The following is a 23832-nucleotide window of genomic DNA, read 5'->3' on the forward strand; positions in this document are numbered from 1 at the left end:
CCTCGAAGCTGGGGAACCGAGTCTCGGCAGGGGCGCTCATCATCCTGTGATTCTGGGCAAATCACTTAATCTCCCCAGTGCCTAACGAAAAATGAATGTGTCTGTCAGTAACGCAACTGGTGCTCATGTAAAGCAGCTCTGACGCCGTCAGGTTAAGTTCGTGCTAAATAAAACCCTGGGGGGAAAAACCTGCCAAAAATAAGGGGATTGCGCCTGCTACCCATGCTCTCTTATCATCTTCCAAGAACTAAGGTTAAAGTATTAACCTTTGATGTCAGAGAGAGCTGTCCAGCTAGTGGCTGATTGGCTCTGTGTGAACCTGGATAATCTGGCCTCAATCACAGCTTCCATGCTTGACAAACCTGTGAGATCCTAGGAAAACACTTTATGTCACCAAGCCTCCTTTCTGTCCACTATCACAAAACGTGAGTTCAGAAACTGCTTGTGTTTAGTAGCCTTGAATGTTACTCCATTTATAAAAAATAATTCATGCCACATAAAGGGTGCACACAACCGCTGAACTACCTCACTAACAGCATTGCCACCTTGGATGGGCCAGAATTTTTTTTTAGCTTGTTTTAAAATTCTCACTTTTAACAAATACTTCTCAAATAATCTGATGCACTAAGGTGAAATGTTTCCACGTGTTAAAGAAATGCACCTTTTTGAATTTCTTATTCACATACCACCTCATGCCTGTTTTAGGATAGCAAAATGTAAACAAATGGCCAGTATTTTTTCCTAAAAAAAGTAGCAACCACAGCACAGGGACAGGAGCCACCATTGTGGAGCAAACCTGCAAAATGCAGGAAGGCTGACCATCCAAGTTGCAGAGATTAAATTATAAGGAAACTCCTTTGGGCAAATCACCAGAAACCTGGCAGGTGTCTGAGAGGAAGTGACCTAGCCTGAGACAATGGGATTGGTCAGATAGGAAGACCTGGGAGGAGTCTCCCCCTCCTGTTGAGAGCTGGGAGGAGTCTCTCCCTCCTGTTGAGAGCTGGGAGGAGTCTCTCCCTCCTGTTGAGAGCTGGGAGGAGTCTCACTCTCCTGTTGAGAGCTGGGAGGAGTCTCTCCCTCCTGTTGAGAGCTGGGAGGAGTCTCACTCTCCTGTTGAGACCTGGGAGGAGTCTCCCCCTCCTGTTGAGAGCTGGGAGGAGTCTTTCCCTCCTGTTGAGAGCTGGGAGGAGTCTCTCCCTCCTGGTGCTAACCATGAACATGTTTTGACCCTCCCACTCAGTTTCAGTTTTACACCGGGAGCCACAGCAGGCCCCCATCAGCTGCTTGGAGCACAATGGTCCAGATTTTGAGAATGCCTTCTTTGGCGGAAACTGGACTGTAGTGGGCCAAAGAGGTTTTCCTCATTCAAGGAAACTGAAATTGGGAAAACATCTCTTCTAGAGAGCCTTGATTGTGGTGGGGCAGTTGGCTGGATGCTTTGATCTTTTATAATGATTGTGGTGAATTTTTGGAGAGTCTTTGAATTCTGAGGAATTTCTCTAGGAAGAAATGCAATGGCCCATCTCACAACTGGTGGTGTATATGCCCGGAGGAGCTAAGCATATTATAGCCCGGAAGCTGATGTACCATGGAATTATTTCCCAAGCATGATCTTTCAGGAGAGGGGGGTCTTGCTTTGCTGTGGATGTGGCTCTGGTGTGTTACCTCTAGTGCTTAATTTGTGGAAAAAATAAGAAAATAAGTGCCAGGGCTCTCGCCAGGAGGCCATTGCAGCTCGCACCACACATTGCCCCTGCCATGCTGCCAATGATAGTAACAACACAATTACTAGCCATCACACTCCTACAAGTGTGACAATTCAGACTATTCCAGGCCCCCAAAGCTATACAAATTGCTTGGATGGCAGATGATAGTTATTTTTAATGTTATTGAATTAATAATTAACTGTTGTTGTGATCATCTGTAAATTAGCCAGACAGCGCCACCTTATGGCAGGCTGTCACAAGCGCCAGTGTTGACAATTAAGTGCTGGTGCCGAGCACAGGAAACCACTGGCTCAAATTAAGCACTGCCAGGCAGTTTTGGAATGTTAAGGTGCTTCATTGTAAGGTGTGCTAATATTAGTGATTTTGCAAAGTGTTTAGGCCCAGATTTACTACACGTTAGCTAAGTTCGGCTTCGTAAAGCATAGGAACACAGGTGACAGCTCATCAACGTTTGTACTTAAAGTGTGCACAGAAAGTTGAAAACAAAGAAAGGTACACAGTTCCCCAAGGGGGATGGAACAACTTAAGTGGAAAACAAAAGGAGTGGAATCCTCCTAAACTGAAAAAGATTCCTTTTGGCCCACAGGACGGTCGCGTTTGATAGGGCTTAATAAATAACTTTATTGATGAACACAGACTGAGCTATGGTGGGGGTAAATTACTGGCACGCTTGCTCTCAGATTGGGGACTTCCTGGTTCCTCGCACCATCACGATGGGTCATGTGGCCTCTCGGGTCATTTTAAAGTGCTCTATTCCTCCTGATGTAGGACACCCAACACTGAGGTGTCAAGTGCTGAGATCATCCTAGAAGCCAGCGTCATCACCTATTTAGGTGAGACATCTTACAATACATTTGTTTTAGTTTTCTTTTTGATTGAGTGCTCTCCCAGTCATTCAGTGTTTTTAATCTTTTTCACTCATTTATAAATGTTTAGTGAATTGCACCTTTTCTAATGTACTTGATGGATGGACTACTCATGTGGAGCTGTTAAGATGACTTTGCAATACCTCGTACAGATTACTTTTTCCGTTTGTGTTTTGCTTTTCTCATCCCTATCTAGGTTACAACTTGATCTGGCGGGACAACGTGCTCACACTTAAGAATAGTGGTAGGTAGGAACTCCTCCACCTATCCACCGTGTGTACAGTCCCAGACTGGCCGTTGCGGGCACCGGGCAATCCCCCGGTGCGCTGCAAGGGTGGTGAGGACATCAGATCCCTGCTCGACAACGGGGAAACAGCGGCCCTCATCCTCCTGGACCTCTCTGCGGCATTCAACACTGTCTGCCACCGCACACTAGTACAGCGCCTCAGCAACATCGGAATCCAAGAGAAGGCACTGGAGTGGATCATCTTGCTCCTCTCTGGAAGAACCCAGAGAGTCCGCCTCCCCCCGTTCCGATCCGAGGCCACCGAAGTCATCTGCGGTGTACCACAAGGATCATCACTCAGCCCCACCCTCTTCAATGTCTACATGAGGCCTCTCGCAGCCATCGCACGCCAACACAACCTCAACATCATCTCCTACGCCGACTACACCCAGCTGATAATCTCCCTCACCAACGACCCCACCACCGCCAGAGCCAGCCTACACGAAGGGAGGAAAGACGTCGCCGAGTGGATGAAGAACAGCCACCTGAACCTGAACTCAGACTAGATGGAAGTCATCATCCTGGGATCATCCCCCTCCGCCTGGGACGACTCCTGGTGGCCCCCTGCCCTGGGCACCAATCCCAAGCCAACGGATCATGCACGTAACCTGGGCTTCATCCTGGACTCCTCCCTCTCGATGACCAAACAAGTCAATGCCGTCTCGTCATCGTGCTTCAACACCCTGCGCATGCTCCTTAAGATCTTCCGATGGATCCCCACCGAAACCAGGAAGACGGTCACCCAAGCACTCGTCACCAGCCGACTGGACTACGGGAACACCCTCTACGCGGGAACTACTGCCAAACTACAGAAAAGACTCCAGCGCATACAGAACGCCTCCGCACGACTCATCCTGGACATCCCCCGCCACAACCACATCTCCGGCCACCTGAGAGACCTGCACTGGCTCACCGTCAGCAAGAGAATGACGTACAGACTCCTCACCCACGCACACAAGGCTCTCCACGACTTGGGCCCCAAGTACCTCAACAACCGCCTCACTTTCTACACGCTCACCCGCCAGCTACGATCGACCAGCCTCGCCCTCGCCGCCGTACCATGTATTCGCAGAGCCACCGCCGGAGGAAGATCCTTCTCCTACCTAGCGGCCAAGACATGGAACTCCCTCCCAATCCACCTACGGCTGACCCAGTATCATCTCTCCTTCAGGAGGCAACTTAAGACCTGGCTTTTCGAGCAGTAACGGACCCCTCCCCCCAGCGCCTTGAGACCCCTCCAGGTGAGTAGCGCGCTTTACAAATTGTTTGATTGATTGATTGATTGGCTGGTTTTGGGCCCCGGGGGGCGTTTTTGTTACAGGGCCGCATAGCTGCAAAATCGGCCCTGTAACCAAATAGACCGAAAACCGGTCCCGGCAAAGAGCTCGGTCGCACCCCCAGGGGGCCGGCCGAGCACTTTGCCAGGGCCGGTTTTGGTTCTCAGTCCGGCCCTGCATGTGTAGATAGTTTTTGTAGGTCCTGATGAAATGCACAGTATCATTTGAACACACTGCGTGAAACATGTTGACAATCATTTTAGAGTAGAGCATTGCTCCCCTGGATCATTGAGCCAGCGAGCAGCCTTTCTTTTGTATTTTTAATAAGGTGGATGAACACTCCATTAAAATTCTCTTGTAGATTATCCAACCTTTTTTAAATCACTGACATCTACACTTACCCCCAGGGCCCTCACACCCGCGGCACCATACGGCAGGAACAGAAGATCTCGCTAAAGAGCCCCTTTAAGGGTGTCCTTCGGGTATTGCACCGCCGACCCGACGAGGAGCGAGTCCATATGATGAAGCATGATACCTAGCTTGCTGGGTGTGTGAGGACTCTAGTTCCGTTTAGGAGGATTCCCCTCTTTTTGGTTTCCACTTAAGTTGTTCCATCCCCCTTGGGGAACTGCGTACCTTTCTTTGTTTTCAGTATTTGGGCTATGTACGCTGGACCCCGTTAAACAGCCCTTTTAGTCCCTCTCCTTGTTCAAGAATAAATTGCACAGAACTGTGGACATCGGCTTGAAACCCCTGATAATCTACGTAAAGTGGGAATAACTAGTTGGGAATAGAGGAAACACTCTTTGGAATCCACATAAAGTCAGATTATGTCACACAAGGTATTGAAATTGCATTTATATAGCGCTTACCACCCCCGATGAGGTGTTGAAGCCCTTTGTACCATAGCTCGGCTTTGCTTGGAGTTCTACCGTCAAATGAAAGCATGTATAAACAATGAGCAAATGGTAAATCCAATGATATTTCCCTCCAAAATGTATGTAATTTCAAAAAAATACACCTTAATACAAAATGAAACCAAGACTCTGCCAGCTTGCCTGTGCGCATAGAACAAGTCTAAATTGTGTTAAGTATTGTGCAAACAAGGCAATTTTAGGACTAGTGGACCTGATGGCGTCACTGGCGATAAGCACTTTGTAAATGTGGTCGGACACAATGTGTTGCTGTTTAAAGTGGATTGCAGTAAACAGTGCAGGCTGTTTGCAGTGCTATTACAAGGTTCAGTAGTCCCCTTCTATACTTGCACCAATGTCGCACGGCAACAAATTACTTGTAGGCGGTGGTCGGAACTCGTGGAGTTTCACTCTGTGTAAATCTGCAGAGTTACATAAAAACTCTGCAAGATTCCTCCAACGGGTGTGAAATATGCAGCTTGTGCTGCAATCTAGTGGTGGTAGAACGAGAAGCACTGAAAATCAGTGCGAACAGCACCATGAATTGCGCAAAAGCGTGCTGCTATTCAAGTTGATTTTGCTGCTGCTTGACCGGAAAACCTACATGAGCGACAGCAAATCTACTCAAATGGCAGCACTCTGACTGTGACCGCTCATGAATGCTGGTGACCGCCCGCGTTAGAAAATCCTGCTGGGGTCGCTAAATCGCGCTCGGCAGCTTGCATATTCTAGAGCCCGGTGAGAGAAAAATGACACTACGCAGCAATTGGCGGAATTTGGTCAGAACTCCGGTCACAGAGAGTACAGCTGTTGACCCACACCTCAGATTCGGGCAGTATTTTTCTGTGGAGTCCCGCAGGGATCGGCATTGTCCCCCCTCCTCTTTAATGACTACCTGCAGCCTTTGACAGCCACCCTAAACACCATGGATTGCCAGATCTATAATTACGCGGATGATACTCAACTCATCATCCAGATCGACAACTCCCCAGCCTCTCACGCTTATACACAAAATACCCTTAAATTTATCACCAACTGGATGACGGCCAACTCCTTAAAAATCAACCCGGACAAGACAGAGGTTCTGGCCATTACCACCGCCTCTAATCCTTGGAGCAACCTTTTCTGGCCCCCGGAACTGGGCGGCGACCCAGTCCCGGCCATGGTTGTTAAGTGCCTAGGAATTAAAGTGGATGCTAACCTGTCCATGACCCAGCAGGTGTCTGTAGTAGTGGGAACTTGTGCCGACTTTATGGGACAGCTCCGTAAGCTCATCCCCCTCTTGGGCTTTTCCACCATCAGATTGATCGTGTCGGCAATGATAGTCTCCCATCTTGACTACGGAAACGCATTGTATGTAGGCCTCCCGGAGAAACTACTCCCCAGACTTCAGGTCACCATGAACGATGCGGCCAGGCTAATATTCAAACTGCCCAGAGGAGCCCACACCACCCCCCCTCCTCCAACAACTGCACTGGCTCCCAGTAAAGCAGAGAATTAAGTTCAAGGGTCTCTGCATCGCGCATAAGGCCATCTATGGACAAGCCACTATGTATGACAAAGATCGTCTAAAACTTTACACCCCGAATCGGGCGCTCTGGTCCTCCGAGGCCTGCCTACTGACTTGTCATCACTTCAGGCTTGCCTCCAAAGGGGGTAGAGCCTTCTCCATCGCTATCCCCCCCATTGTGGAATAAACTACCAGAGACACTGCGCAAAGAACGCGCCCTTCTTCCTTTTAGGAAGAAGCTAAAAACGGTCCTTTGCCGAGAAGCCTGGGGCTCTCTCCAATTCTAGTCCCTTTGCTTTTGCAGGCCAGGCCGTGCTTCTCTCTCTTGATAGCGCTTAGAGACCTGTCGGTGATAATTGCGCTCTACAAATGTAAAATACAAATACAAATGCAAACTGCTCTTTAAAGAGTAACGTGGAGTGGCCTAACTTCTGCCAATTCTGCAGACGGTACTGAATATTTATTTTCACCCACCCCTTATTATTTGAAGACTGTTTCCTCACCTTCCACTATTGGGACCAGCTTGCTTGGGATGCTAATAAGACTGGTAGGTCACGCAGGTGAAACAGCACCTGAGTAATTGTAAATGGCGTCCCTACTCCAAATGTCTTTGACCTGAGACTGGTATATAGGTCCAATGGAATTGCGTGACTCCGAAGTGGTTTTTTCACAATAGTGGCTTTGCTGCATAATCCCTCATCCTTATTTGCAGATTTTGCCAAAAAAGAAAAATTTATTCTAGCTCAAAAGGCCAAAAGATACTAAAAACACTGCCGCATATGTTTCCACGTAGTGGAAGGTCTTTTGAAAAGGTTAATGGATCACCTTTCATTTGATGTTTGCTGGATGTAGGTTTTAAACGGATGCCGGTGAAGTGATAAAATAATGAAGGACTACCATCCCAAAATGAGCCGCATCGCACCGCATAATTTGCCTTTCTGTGGCATAATTTACTCAACTTTCCTCCATATTTTGGTTCTTCTCTACAGCATAACTCCAGTGGCCCTGGGTAGAAATGAAATATTGTTATCCTGGGCATGTTCAATGGCCCTGTGAAAGTGCTGGGAGGTTGACAGAGTTCATAGTGTACTTCTCTTGTGTGCTTGTAGGAAGCTGGCTTTTTATATAGCGGTGCCAGTGTAAGGGCACACCATGCATAAAGTCCAGACGACCCTTATATGGTTTGCAGAGCTTACTTTAATAATCCCAAGTGCTCTATTTGTGGTAGTGTGATCGAGCAGCTTAGGCTTATCGGAGGGGTGTGTTAAGCATATGTTTTACACACACAGTCAATAAATGGTTCACACGCTCAATTAGAAATCTGAGACTAATTTATAAAAATAAAGCAGATTTTTATAAGAATTTAAACACCAAGATCTTTAGAATCACTTTGTACAAGCTGATAATCCTGGATCTGTCAGCAGCATTTGATACAATCTCATCTATGCTGCTGTTGGACAGACTCCAGAGTCTTAGTATCTCCCATAAAGCACTATCCCTCTTGTCCTCATTCCTGATGGAAAGATCTCAAAGGGTTTTCAATCTTTATGTGGCTCTCCTAGCAGTTGTTATCCACTCCTTTGGACTGGAGGTGGTGTCATATGCAGATGACACGCACATCTTGGTGTCAATCCCCAAGGGCTCCAGTTCAGCATCAGAGAATATTCTCGGTTGCATGACCAAAGTGGCAGAGTGGATGGCAGGTAATTTTCTGAAGCTGAATGGGGACAAGACTGAAGTTATGATTTTCGGATCAGGATCATCAACCTGGAGCAGCAATTGCTGACCCCAGTCCTTGGGATTTTGTCCTATGCCGGGCAAGAAAGCCAAGTATCTTGGAGTTCTACTGGACACGCAACTCAACCTTAATGTCCAAACGAATCTCACCATATCTACCTGCACCTGGATTATAAGGATGCTAAAAAAAATATTCCCTTTAATCCAACAGCCTGCACACATACAGATAGATCTTGCCTTAGTTATGTCAAGACTGGACAATTGTAACTCACTTTACCTAGACTCCGATAAGAACATGCAATATAAACTCCAGGTGGTGCAGAATGCATTGGCTAGACTTGTCCTGGACATTCCTAAAAAACAGTCTGCGGGGAAGGGATTAGAAATCCTGCATTGGCTCCCCATCAATAAACGCATCAGCTTCAAATCACTCTGTATGGTACACAAGGCACTTTATCTCCCTTACCCTACAAGATTGAAAACAATGTTCTGTTGGCACTACCCAGGTAGACCTCTGCGCTCATCTCTCCAGCGGCGGCCTGCGGTACCGAGAACCAAAAGAAAGAAGTGGAGCGATAGAGCTTTCTCTGTGGCCGCAAGCAAACTCTGGAATTCTCTTCCTTTCACCTTAAGAGCCATCCCTCTTCCTCTGCCATTCAGGAAGGCTCTTAAGGCCTGGCTATTCTCCAGCTAATCTCTCAGCTGGGGCAGTTGTATTGGTGTATAGGCTGTCCTCTGCTGGACGGCTAGTCTTTAGCGCCTTGATGCCCTCGGGTGACTGTTGCACTCTATAAATCTCAAGTCAAATCAAATCAAGCGGATATATTGATTTTAGATTGAAATAGAAAAATAGCTCAAATAACATTTTTTGAGACACGCGCCTACAACGCTACAATGTTATATATACTACGGGAGAATACACACATAACATACAGGTACTTGCAAGTGGAGTTTAGAGGTGCCTTTAGGGACATAAGGTGCTAGGGGGCTAAGGTCCGAAGTACCACCAGCAGTTTCACTTTACCTGTCCTGGTGTGTCCAGGTGCAGAGAGGATGGTAGTGTCGAACTCTTCACCATTAAAGTCAATTGGACCTGAAACAAAGGCTGCAAGGGGAGACTGGGGAGCACACACAGGTGAACCTAAAGGGGAGCTCAGGTCATAGGGACCCTAAGGCCAAGGGGACGTAATCAACATTTGGGGGCTAGCGCTGTGGAGCTCAGGTGCTGCAGTGCTTGGCTGACTGGCCACTTGAGTTTGAGGCACTCACGGTTGTTGGTATACCTGCTGAGGAGGGAAAAACAAAACAGCAGGGCCAATCTGGTCATGGGTATTTTCTGCCCTGATGTCCCTCGAAGAGCAGGAAGGCTTCCAAGGTGGTGGTGTCTGGGCTGGACACGAAACAAGCCTTGGCTGGTGCAAGTGCCCTGGTATTCAGGGTGCTGGGGATCTCCTGGAGGGTCTAGCGTTTCAAAACTCAGCCGAGAAACAGGGCTGATCCCCTGAAGCCGCAGAGGCCTTCTCCTAAAGTGGTGCTCCCTCGGTGGCCCAATGGCCAGCAACACTGTGGACCGGACAGATGTGATATGTGACTTGTGGATGCAGAGGGATGGCTTCTCAACCCCAAGGGAGATGACAGCTGGTTGTCGAAGTGCTGGACCATCCTCCAAGTAATGAGAAGGACGCACAGCCCCAGGACAAGTCAGGTCTTTGCAATTATTGAGGAGCAAGCAGCAAGGTAGGGTTTGGTGTCAGGTTCTGTGCAAGTCCTTGGTTCTCGCAGTGCTGTCTCGTCTTTGTCCTTCTTCAGTTCCCAGGAACTCGAATCTGCAGACCTGGTGTCAGGGGGACCAATAAATACTAATTTTAGGGGGGTTTAGGGGAGTACGAGGTAGTAGCCAATGGGCAATTTGAGTGCGGGTCTCTTTGGGTGGCATAATACATGTTGCAGCCCTGGGTACCAGAGGTACCATTTACCAGGGTCTTACAAGGGTGCTCAAGTTCTTGGTAATTGGGTTACAATTAAAATTTTTGTAATTTTTAGTGAACAAGCACTGGGGCCTGGTTAGCAGGACCCAGTAGACTTCCAATCAAATCACCAGTACCAGTAGAAAACATGTTGGGGTGAACATGTCTAATAGAGGCACTTTCCTACAGTGCTGTAGTGTTAGAGGATGATTATATGACTAGCAGAGCTGTGTGGGACACACCACATCCTCATATGTCCTTTCATGGTGGAGCCTTAGATTTTAGAAAGAGATTTTACAGTCCCACATCCAGGACAAAAGTGAGCTTGTAAAGAGTTTGGCTCTAGTGCAAGGCTTTTGGGCAACCCTGGTCCTTCATTTTTGAGCCATTTATTGCATCTTGGCACTCTTTTGTGGCCAGAAGGCAGGTGCGGTGGTATTAATATGTGGTTACATGTTAGAGAAGCCTTGAATAGTGTAAAAGTGCTACAACAGAAGTAGGACTCCCAATGTTATTCTATTTATTTTTCTTAACACTTCCATCAACATTTATGTATACAAATACGATAAAAAACAACAAAAATGGAGCTTAAACATAACAAAATTTTTAAAAAGTAGAAAAATCATACCTCAAACTAGAACAAGCAAGAAACTTTCAAGTGCCGGGGCTCATCACTTACACACACAGAGAACAGTGTATGGGAAACTAAAAAAGCTACCTGCATGGAGTTATGTCCAGTGTGTAAAACAGGGAAAGAAACATTTTGCAGACAGTGCCTAATTTGTGAAAGAAAGAGTGCCGATGCCTAGGCTCCCCTCAGAAGCCGGCTGCCAGTACAAATGAAGATGGGTGTTGGAACTAGCACTTTCTGGGTGGCTGAGGCAGCCCCCTAGCCAGACAGAACCACCACTCCCATCAGGGGTGGGTGATTGCACCCGCTGTATAGCCTGTGCTCACCCTTGGGTAGCTTGGCACTGAGCAATCAGGCTTATTACAAACGCAATGTGTAAAGCATTGGCACAGCACTTTCACACAATAAGTACACTGAGCATCAGAAAAGAGAAATCATACATGGTGCATGTAAATAAAGTTTGTATTCCACACACACATTAACCACACAACATGAACATCATGAATTACTGGCATAAATCACATTTGGAAATATTACTGGCAGTACTAGGCTCAACCGTGTAAAAATGACATCAGTAGTAGGCACACTTGGGAAAGATTCCACTTTCTCCCCCAGCACCCTTCTGCTGTCCGAAACATTGTCAGAACTAGGCCCTCCATGACAAGAATTACAATTCAATACCTCGCAGTAATAGGGTGCACCCCAGATCTCAACGATATCAGACATGTGTGCACACAGAAGGCCACACAGGTAGAAACCAATGTCAAACGTAGTATTCTTTTGGCAAGAAATCAACATGTAAAACAACACCGCCATCTAATGTAATTATTAACAGGTGGCCCCCATGCATTCACTCCCATACTCGCACTCACTCGGCACCGATATGCGGTGCAACAAATATCAGGCAGGTGCGTGTAGAGTGCACTCGTATGCACACAGCACCATAATGCAGTACACTGATATCCAGAAAGTCAGTAGATAATACCCATGCAGATCCAGTAGGCCAAGCCCTCCTCCATGGTTCAGCTAATCCCAACCACCCTACATCCATGGATTGAAGAGAAACCACGTCCCCCGATACTAGGCCGATTGTGGCTGAAGTCATGCTTAGTCAGGGTCCGAAGGAAGAAAGTGGAGGTAAGTAGCAGGACTAATGAGGAGGCAGTCGACAAATGGAATTTTGGCCACTACTCCGGGTTTTCACCCACAGAATGCGGAGCAGAAGTGGGCTGAAGGCAATAGTCGTTCACTCAAAGGATTCCACAATGCGCCTTCCGGCACCAGCCCACTTCTGCGAAGCATGGGGCAGTCTAGCAGTCTCATTTACCAGCTTCTGATCACTCTTGGAAGCGTTCCTCAGCCCATTCAATCACTCTAACCCACCAGGTCCAATTCAGGCAATACTACCCGACAACACAAAGTAATCGGCCTGGTGAGGAGAGGGCAGTTTGTCCGCTGCACTGAAGGCACAATAGGAATAATCAATCAATGGAGGATGAAGCAGGGGAGCCTCTCGGAAGAAGGAGGCACCCCATCTGACAAACGTTGATTCAAGTAGCAGCCAGGCCATCCGGGCACAATATTTGTTGCTTATTGATACGAGTCGCACCAGACAATTACAGTCACACACACACTGAAGAGCCACAAACTCAGTACCTCCCTGGAAATGAGGCACAACGTCTGATGTGCATTGATCCGAGTCAAGCCAGACAATACCAGTCACACACAACAAAGAGTTGCAAATTCCGTACCTCCCTGGAAATGAGGTACAATGCCTCGTGTGCATTGCTATGGGTTGCACCAGACTATTCCGGTGACACACACAGACGTAAGTTTAGCAGTGCCGCATGAGGTAGTATGAGGCATCACTACAGGTACGCCCTCACCTCCAAGGGTTGCAGCCCGTGAATTGGTCACCGCTTGCAATAAGCATGCCGTCGGTGTGTCGCATAAGAAAGATGCGGTAATTGCAAACACAACAGTGATGGACAGAATGTGGATCAATGTCACACATTCACCCCAGTCCAAAGATCTGGGCCCAAATCCATCGTTTTTCCACTCCACACCACCCTGGGTTAGACAATGGCGATATGCAAATCAGCACTGACCCTGTGCCCCATGGGAACAGTCCAGTCCGAACTACAAAAGCCATGTCCTTCCCAGAACGGAAACAAGCATCCGAGGACCGGCCCGGTTTCGAGGTAACACCTCTCATCAGCCCGGCTAGCTTGACTCCAGTGGTGTGGAGTGCCTGGGACTCACGTCTGAGCATCCCCAGTACACTTAGAGCGGTAATTGCAAACACAACAGTGATGGACAGAATGTGGATCAATGTCACACATTCACCCCAGTCCAAAGATCTGGGCCCAAATCCATCGTTTTTCCACTCCACACCACCCTGGGTTAGACAATGGCGATATGCAAATCAGCACTGACCCTGTACCCCATGGGAACAGTCCAGTCCGAACTACAAAAGCCATGTCCTTCCCAGAACGGAAACAAGCATCCGAGGACCGGCCCGGTTTCGAGGTAACACCTCTCATCAGCCCGGCTAGCTTGACTCCAGTGGTGTGGAGTGCCTGGGACTCACGTCTGAGCATCCCCAGTACACTTAGAGCGGTCAAACACAACAGTGATGGACAGAATGTGGATCAATGTCTGGCTGGGTATGCTCAGACGTGAGTCCCAGGCTCTCCACACCACTGGAGTCAAGCTATCCAGGCTGATGAAGGCTGATAGCCAGAAACCGGTCCTTGGATGCTTGATTCCGGTCTGGGAAAGACATGGCTTGGGAGTTCGGACTGGACTGTTCCCATGAGGCACAGGGTCAGAGCTGATTTGCATATAGCCAGTGTCTAACCAGGGTGGTGTGGAGTGCAAAAAAACGATGGATTTAGGCCCAGATCCTTGTACTGGGGTGAATGTATGACATTGTTCTACATTCTGTCCATCAACTGTGTTTTTTGCAATTTTCACCCCGAGTGGGCTGGGTATGCTCAGACGTGAGTCCCAGGCTCTCCACACCACTGGAGTCAAGCTATCCAGGCTGATGAAGGCTGATAGCCAGAAACCGGTCCTTGGATGCTTGATTCCGGTCTGGGAAAGACATGGCTTGGTAGTTCGGACTGGACTGTTCCCATGAGGCACAGGGTCAGAGCTGATTTGCATATAGCCAGTGTCTAACCTGAGGAAAATTGAATTTTGCCTTGTCATGTGTGCCTACGTGTTCCACATCCTATGTTATATGTGCATGATCGATATGCATATATCCCCCTATGATCGATTAAAGACGCAATTATAGTTGTGTCCAACGTTAGTATGCCAGTTTCCAGTTCCTGTGAAAACAACGAGTATTAGGCCTATGTTGTCAACGTTTTACATTATGCACGTTAATTCATCGAATTGTCCCCGTTACTAGGCCTCAAAGGGCCTGAACACCAGATTCAAACTCCAGTCTCCTGAAACCACTCCGAGGAGCGATGCAGCCCCCACCCGCATCCCTGACCCTTCGCTTACTTCCTGCCGCGCAGCGCGGTGCCCGGCCTGGCTCTGCCTGCCTGTCTGCCAAGAATATGTTATGCCTCTAGTTATCAGTTCAGCTCTCCGTCTTCACATTCCTAAGCTAACGAACCGCATAAACATCTCCAGTTATAGTCTAGTCTTTCTGTCTCCATGCAAGTGAATTACTGTATTAATATTCATAGAAGATTCATAGCACACGCAATACATGAAGAATATATGCATGCACCAGCCTTAGTGTCAAGTAGCCTTTGCTCTGATAACTTTTAGATTCTATCAACATGTACTCCAAACACAAGATACCAGATATGCTATAGGTACATGTCGTCCTGACATCGCAGACTTTAGTCTCCTCTTCTAGCACAGAAGTCAGAGCCCCCAGCTCTCCCCAGTTACACGTCATGGCCCGTTTGCGCGCACCACTAGGTTAAAGGTTCCAGCTGCCCAGGTAGCCCCCTCCATGTATCCACCCATTTTATGACACTTCTGTGACGTTCTCATCACATGTCTTCGTGCACGCCCTGTGCACGCCTTCTTTTTACGCCCATGTGTTCTTATCTTACGTTTGTCACTTGTTACGCCTACTGTATTCAATGCAATTGTAATGTTTTCCTATATATACTATGTACTGTTAATGAAACATTGCAGCTGCCATTCCATTTCATGCCATGCCTGATTAAAGCCTGTTCAACTCAGATACCCCGGATCCTGCCTCTTATTTATTGAGCTATCTGTTTTCATTAATGTATTCAAAAATAGTACCGGTAATTAATTATTTATTTACCACATAATGGCGCCCGAATAGGGACGAGCCCCTTCCCCACGCGCCGGCGATGTAACGCAGGCCCCCTGACCCTTCTACAGCCGTGACGGAACTCTACCGTGCACGTGCAGATATTTCTGCTTCATCAAGTCTCCCTCAGGCCCACGGAGGAGACGGAGACTGCGGTCCGGCATCCAGACGAGGCGGTGAGGAATGCGGTTCGTCCCGACCAGAGCCCAAGCCGAGAGAGCAAGGTCCGAGGTATCCGGAGGTCCACCTGTAACCGAAGCCCGAAGTTCGAAGCGCATGCGTAGTAACCAGACGTCGTAGCAGTCCAGTCCAGTCCGAGGCCTTCAGTTTCTGCTTCCCGGTGAGTACCGTTGCGGGGGAAGAATCTAGACAGGTTCATTAGTTTGTCCCTGGTCCGATGGGTTTGGGTACACAGATCCAGTCCGAAGTATTCACCTAGGTGGATACGGTATGACGTGTCTCTTTATGAGACCGGTATGTTCTGTACTGTTTTAGCAGTGCATCAAGTAATTCTAGTAAGTCTGTTCTCGAGAAATTCAAGTGTTATGTTTTCAGTGTATCAGGTAGTATTCTGTTCGAACTGTTATTAATGTATTTTTATGTCGTGGTATAGGTGATTTGTTTGCCATTTCTTTACTGTGATTATTGTGTATTGTGTTTAGTTCAAGTACAATTCAGACATGCCTCTGTTTTCAAAGTTACGTCAGATAAAAACCAGAAAAGGGTTACTCGAAGAATCAGTTCCTGTCCCTCCTAGGGACAGTCCTGGACATTTTATGTATCACAAGCATGGCTTAGATGCCATATTATATCTAGATTTATGGGTGGATTATACAAAGAATCTTGAAGAGAAATATAGATGGCCTGTATCAGGTACATGGGATGCCGAGTGCATCATGCGAGTAGAAGAAGCATTATGGAAAAAGAAAGCTAGACAGTCTCAGAAAGATGCCATCGAGTTATGGTGCAAAGAATCTCATAGAAGAACCGAAAAAGAATTCAGAAAAGCAGAGTTAAGTAGGGAATCCTCAGAAAAAGCCCAAGAAAGGGAATTAATCGAAGAAGGTGAACGAGTTAGAGCAGAACAGTCCGATAGACAGAGAAATGCCCTTATTAAAGGTATGTATCCTCTTCTTGCCGAGGGCTTGCCGAAGGCAACTCCGGAAACACCCTGTAATTTACCGCCATCATTGGTCCCGATTAAGGTACGTCATAAACCGACTGCAGCTGAAATTTTCCTTTCGTCCTATTTGGACGATACAGTCCCAGAATATGCAAATCGTATTCCGCCTGTTCACCTTCAGCCCCTGTTAATAATGTAATTCCTGTTCCTCCAGCCACTGGCCCCGGGGACCACGTTACTGTGCCAGTACCCCCGGACCAGCCCACATTAGGTGTGCCCGTTTTGCCAGTCACTCTACCAGCACGTACAGTATTAACTGACGATTCCAGTTCAGGAGGAGCGGGGGGAGGTGCTCCTATCACCCCGCCTCAAGTAAAACGAATGACGCTGAGAGAAGCAGCGTTACAACGTACGCCAAAAATGACTACATACGCAGACCTCAAGCGACATCTTACTGACTGCATATATGATTCAGTTCCAGGCGAAGATCACATGATATTATATTCGGTACGTTTAAGACGAGTTGCCAACTTTTTGGCCACCCTGCCTGACATGAAAGAACATCTAGACAGAATACATCATTTTATCCGTACAGGAGAGAATCCAGGAAGTATTCACGAAGCTATGGCGCACAGAAAAGCCGAGATTCAAAATATGATTTTACAGTTCTTGATTAACTGTTTAATAAGAGAACAAGATTATCCTGATAAAGACAAAGACGAGATGAAAGGTCTGACTAGGTGGAGTGACAATATAGCCGAGGGAAAACACAAGACACAAGGTAGTATAGAAAATATGTACAGGAAAATTCGTAGGGAAATTATAAGTATACACCAGAAGGAGGAAGCAAAAAGAGCAACCGAGAAAGAGAATGACTCTTCAAGTGAAGAGGTAGACAGCAAGAATCCCAGTAGAATAGCGTATGTAGGTAGAACGAGATTTTCCGACAGACATTCACGTCTAGATTACAAGAAAGTTTTTCCTTCTCCCGTACCAGAACAGTGTTCTCTAGAACAAGTATTCCAGGCCACCATAAAATGCTGAAACTACGAATAGGTTATAGTGAGCTTAGTACCATGCATGAACAAGAACTAGCCCGATCAGCAGTTCGATGGACTAGTGATTCTGCCACGTTTCCAGACGAAATAGTGGCCTAAACTTTTCTGAAACTGCCCCCAGCCAAGCAGCATCTGGTGGGTACATATATGATTCAGCACCTCATTACATTGTATGAGGATCAGCATTCTGATCCAGGTCCTCTACATGATGTACTGAACGAGTTACTCCTAAACAGATGGAAAGGTCTAGGTACCGATTTAATTAGTGTCATTTTAGAACAGCGCCACAAATACAGAACGTTCCTGAATCCACATTTTGTCCCTGTTCCACCCCCAGTAAGAAAATCATTCTACATAGACAGACAGAATCCGTTGCGAGAAGTACATCCAGTTAAGGGAGAGGGGGGTGATCTAGAACGAGTATTTGTTTACACCCCTATCACGAAAATAGAACTTCTAGAAATGAAAAAGTTAATACCCTGTCACGATAAAGATCCAGCAGGGTTCCACCGTGAATTAAAAGACATGCTCCGTATGGGAGAATACACGTATCCTGATATCATTAAAATGTTAAAGGTCCTGTTGCCTGCGGGCATATATGAAAAACTCAAAGAAAAAGAATGGGAGGTGGGAGAGAAAAAGATAGATTGGACCGCATTAGAGACTGAGGATAACACACGAGTTCCAGGTACCGGTCTTGGGGAAAAAGCTAAAGCATTGCCCGAACTGTTAATACAGGTCTTGCCAAGATTACTAGCCACGAAAAAGGAAGACTGGGATGCCATCTCAGCCTGCAAACAGAAACAAGATGAAGACACTAGTGATTTTTATTCTAGATTTGAGAAATGTTTCATTATAAATAGTGGTCTGAAAACAAGTAGTGAATCGTATCCACATCTTTTCGTTACCAAACTAGTTGAGAATTCTCTACCACAAGTTAAAAATCGAGTACTGAAAGTCGAAAGTACCTGGCAAGCTAATACTCCGTCACAAATGCTCCAGATGCTCCAGTATCACCAAAACAGAATCAGGGAAGAGCAGGAACATGAGAGGAGGCGTATGAAAGACACGAAAATGAAAGTACTAGTTGCACAGTCTGTTCCACCAGACAGTCAGAAGAGGGGTACGAATCAAGCTAGTCATCCTGCAGCTCCCGTTAAAGGGACATGCAATTACTGTAAACAGCCAGGTCATTACATAAACGAATGTGCAGTTCTGAAACACTAATCTATTGGTGTTGGATGGATGCACAGCTCAAAAGTTATTTGATATTTGAACCAAATTTGAGGAGGGTTCTGGTGCACCAAAAGGGTGGCGTCGAGGGTCCCACGACGTCAATACAATGCTGAGATAGTGAGACTAGAACAATCTAGAATCATCCCCCGTGGGCACTCGTTAAATCGTCTTCTGAATGAGGAAGACTTCCAGTTTGAGGTTTTTCTCAAATGTTCATTTTATTTCATGATTGACATTTAAAGTCTTTTTTGATTATTTTTGCAAACAATTTGATAATATCAGGCAATGTCCATTTCAAAATCACCAATGCATTTCGGGCATTAGATTCATGCCCTTCATCAGGGAGACGACACTACAAAAGATATATGATGAGTGACTGTTAATATATGATTAAAAACGGGTAAACAAACAGTTAAAGCAACATGGTTAACTCATTAGTATTAGGCTAAAAATGTAATGTACTAGTCAGTTGTTAAATTGGTTGGACTTCGTTGTACCAAAGACAGATTATTGCAACAGAAAACATTCAAATAAAGAACAGTGTGTCAGTGTCACTTACATGCCTTTCCAAATCAGAGGTTCGAAGTCTAGAAGGAAAGTAAAGGGACTGGTTTACTATTAGTGCGGTCAGCGCGGTCTAAAAGCGTTATTAGAGGGATGGTCAGTGAGAAAAACGTTGGGATAAGACTAACCTGAATAGTTAGATTCCGGGTGTAAATAATCCAGTGCTCACTTCGGTAAATGCGGCACGAAGAAGACGCGCTTCCCTATTCAAACAGAGAGTTATCTGGTCATGTGAGTAGTCACATGACAAAAAGGATAGAAAAAAGACTAAACGTAGTTGGGTGGTTCCACTCGCTAAAGCGAGGGTAGATATCCATCTGCAGCTAGATGCCCACTCCAAAAGGTAAAACAATTTAGCACGAACTCATGTTTACCAGTTGGCAATATAATCTAGAGTATGCTACGCAAAAAAAGTTAAAAAAATAGAAAAATGAAATTAAAACCAAAGGACTCGATCCACTGTGTGTTGCATTTGGGGAGTGTGAAGTTGAGAGATTAGTCTGTTGCGCCACCGTAGTGGTGGATGGTATCAACGAGTGTTAGACCTTAAGCCTAATGTTAGTTAGGGATGAGTGTGATGAGTGTCCTGTGTGAAATATACCAACGCAATAGGCACAATAAATGATCATAGGAGCAATTAATTACAGGTAACATGCAAGTTCAATTCTCTCATTCAAGCCCATTGGCTTCTGGGTTGACAGTTTCTGGATCCATTGATTTTCTCTGCGGAGTAGATGGCTGGAATTGTCACGACCTTCAATTTTAGGAACAGTTTCCAACACAATGAATTTGATCTGTGAAATGTTATGTTTCTCTTCCGTGAAGTGCAGTGATAAGGCTGATTTGATATTTTTTAGTCTGATGTTTGACTTATGTTCAGTTAAGCGCACTTTGATGCGGCGCTCAGTCTTGCCCACATACATCTTGCCACACGGGCAACGTATCCCGTATATTAGGTTGCTTGATTCACAAGTTGCATTAACCTTGAGTTTGATTCGATGGCCTTTGGATGGGTGGTTTATGCTACTGCCTCTGATGATGTTATTACAGTGACCGCAGTTGAGGCACGGTCTAGTACCAGAGTAAGTGGTCTTGTCCGTGCTGGGGTTTTGTAGGATTTCTCCCAGGTTCTTAGCTCTGCTGAAAGCAAAAAGTGGTGGTTGGCTAAATGATTGTTTAAAATCAGGTTCAAGATTCAGAATTGACCAGTGTTTGCGAATGATTTGTTTGTATCTTTTGCTGGCTGTTGAAAATGTTGATACCGCCACTATCCGTGACTGTTCTGTTTGTGGTTTGTAAGTGAGTAAGGTGGTTCTGTTGATGTTGTCAATTCTCTGTCTAGCTTGATTGACCACAGATGGCGGATACCCTCTTGCTAGAAACTTGCTAGTCATTTCTTGTAGTCGTACCTCCAAAGTGGTTTCATCCGAAGTTATTCTCTTCACTCTCGCCATTTGGGAGAATGGTAAATTGTTGATTAGGTTTGGTTCATGAAAACTAGAGTGTAGCAGCATGTTATTTCTATCCGTAGGTTTCACGTAAAGGTCCGTTGTGAATCCCATGGGGGTTCTTGTCACTTTAACATCCAGGAAATTGACTTCAGTATTGGATGTGACCCATGTCAGTTGGATGCGTTGGTCGATGTCATTGAACTTCATCAGAGCATTGATGAGTTTCTCTTCGGTGTTAGTCCAAACGATGAAGAGATCATCGATGTATCTCACGATCATTTTCAGGTTGTCAGTCCATTCCTTATTAGATAGAATGTGTTGGTTCTCATACCACTGCATGAAGATGTTAGCATACACGGGCGCTGCCGAATTGCCCATTGACTAGTACATTACATTTTTAGCCTAATACTAATGAGTTAACCATGTTGCTTTAACTGTTTGTTTACCCGTTTTTAATCATATATTAACAGTCACTCATCATATATCTTTTGTAGTGTCGTCTCCCTGATGAAGGGCATGAATCTAATGCCCGAAATGCATTGGTGATTTTGAAATGGACATTGCCTGATATTATCAAATTGTTTGCAAAAATAATCAAAAAAGACTTTAAATGTCAATCATGAAATAAAATGAACATTTGAGAAAAACCTCAAACTGGAAGTCTTCCTCATTCAGAAGACGATTTAACGAGTGCCCACGGGGGATGATTCTAGATTGTTCTAGTCTCACTATCTCAGCAGTTCTGAAACACAACATAGCTACAGGTAAGACGAAAGAGAGACCACGTCCTCCTAGACAAGAACAAGTTCCGCAGAATTCTCAGCCACCGCAGAATGCACAACAGACAGTTACTGTACCGCAGCCTATAGCTGCCACACAACACGTTACACAGCAGATGTACCAGTATGCACAGTCAGAATATCCAGACTATCAGCAGTATTCATGAAACAGCCTAGAGAGGGAGGTTGGCTTGCCTCTCATCGAGATTCCTGTAGATCAAGAAGGTCCCTATGCACATAGTCAAGTATTAGGGAAAGACAGAAAGTTTCTGATTGATACAGGGGCAAGTAGGACTACCATCAGTCACGAGGAGGTTCCAGGGGCTCCGCTCTCAGGCTCTAGAAATGTTTCCCTTGGATTTTCAGGAAAGCCTATTGTTAATGAAATATCGAAACCAGTTTCCCTAGAAGTTGGTCCATTGTCCCGAACTACAGACTTGTTACTTACGAAATCATGTCCAGAAAATTTACTGGGCATCAAGACATTGAAAGAATTAGGAGCAGTTATATGCTGTTCCCCAGAAGGAGTGCGATTGTTTTTGCGAGATTTTAAAGGTCATTATGTATTACGTGATTTTGATCCGAGATTATTGAATGTACCTCAGCATCTATGGGCGCAAGGTCCAACTGATGTAGGTTGTATGCACATTACACCCTATCGTGTTTCTCTGAAACAAGGGGTTGTATTACCACGAATCCGACAGTACAAATTGCCACCTGAGGCCGTAGTAGCCTTATCGAAAATTATTGACGAGCTCATTGCTCAAGGAGTAGTTGTAGAAACTGACTCCAATGTATGTAATTCTCCTATCATCCCGATTCTAAAACGTACAGTTCCCAATGCACCTCCAGTTTATCGATTAGTGATTGACCTTCGAGAACTTAATAAATGTATCATACCCCAGTACCCAGTGGTTCCAGATATTTCTTCCCTATTGACAGCTATTGATTCCGAAGCAGAGTTCTTTACTGTTATTGATCTCAAGAACGCATTCTTTAGTGTCCCCATTCATCCAGACAGCCAGTTTCTTTTCGGATTCTGTTTAAATGGAAGAAGCTATAAATTCACATGAGCTCCTCAAGGTTTTACAGAAAGTCCTAGCATTTACAGTCAAGCCCTTAAAAGACAACTAGACAATATTCATATGCCAACTGACACTGCCCTGCTCCAGTATGTCGATGATCTATTGATCACAGCCCGTTCTGAACGTGACTGCGAACGTGCGTCACTTACAGTCTTGTATTTCCTGGCCGAGATGGGGCACAAGGTGTCCCCTTCGAAACTGCAATTCTGTGTCCAGCAAGTGGTCTACCTTGGACACTTACTGTCCAAGAGGGGTAGGCAGTTGACACCAGACCGTATCCAGTTAATAGCACATCTTCCACAGCCCAAGACTCAGAAGGAGGTATGAGCTTTTATCGGCCTCACTTCTTATTGCAGACAATGGATTCCTCAGTACGCATATCTAGCTAAACCACTGATACAGTTAACGACACAGGAGGCAGCCACATTGACTGTCCTCCCTTGGACCCAAGAACATACACTTGTTTTCAATGAATTAAAGAAAGCTTTATGCCAAGCACCTGTTCTAGCGACACCAAACTACAGTAAGCCTTTTACACTTTTTGTTACTGAACGTGATGGTACTGCATTATCTGTTCTCACACAAGATCAAGCAGGACAATACAAGCCCTGTGCTTATTTTTCTAGCACATTAGATCCGGTGGCCCAGGCTCTGCCTGCGTGCCTCAAGTCAGTTGCAGCCACAGCTCTAGCTATCAGACAGAGTGATTCCATAGTGTTAGGACACTCCCTGACAGTACAAGTTCCACACTCCGTGGAAGTTCTTTTAAACCGAACACAGACTCAGCACTTGATAATTGAACGTTTAACAGGATATGAACTGACACTGTTTCAGCCACACATTGAAATCAGACGCTGCAACGTTTTAAATCCAGCTACACTGTTACCCTCAGTTACTTCAAATCCTGCCACACATGACTGTGTGGAAGTTGTCAACACCATGACAAAGCCAAGACAAGACTTGACAGACATTGCATTACTTGATCCCGACCTGACACTTTATGTGGATGGTTCATGTATGAGGACAAGTACAGGAGAACTAGTAGCCGCGTATGCAGTGACTACTGAATCTGAAGTTATAGAAACACATCGTATTGACACCCTGTCCGCTCAAGCAGCAGAGCTCGTCGCTCTGACCCAAGCCTGCATACGAGCCAAGAACCTGGAAGTAAACATATACACAGATTCACGTTATGCATTCGGAGTTGTACACGACTTTGGAGTGCACTGGCAAGAGAGAGGTTTCATGACTTCTCATGGAACCAAGATTCAGCATGGTCCCCTCATTCAAGCTCTGTTAGATGCAATAC

Source organism: Lissotriton helveticus, chromosome 12 (assembly GCF_964261635.1).
Source record: "Lissotriton helveticus chromosome 12, aLisHel1.1, whole genome shotgun sequence".
NCBI lineage: Eukaryota > Metazoa > Chordata > Amphibia > Caudata > Salamandridae > Lissotriton > Lissotriton helveticus.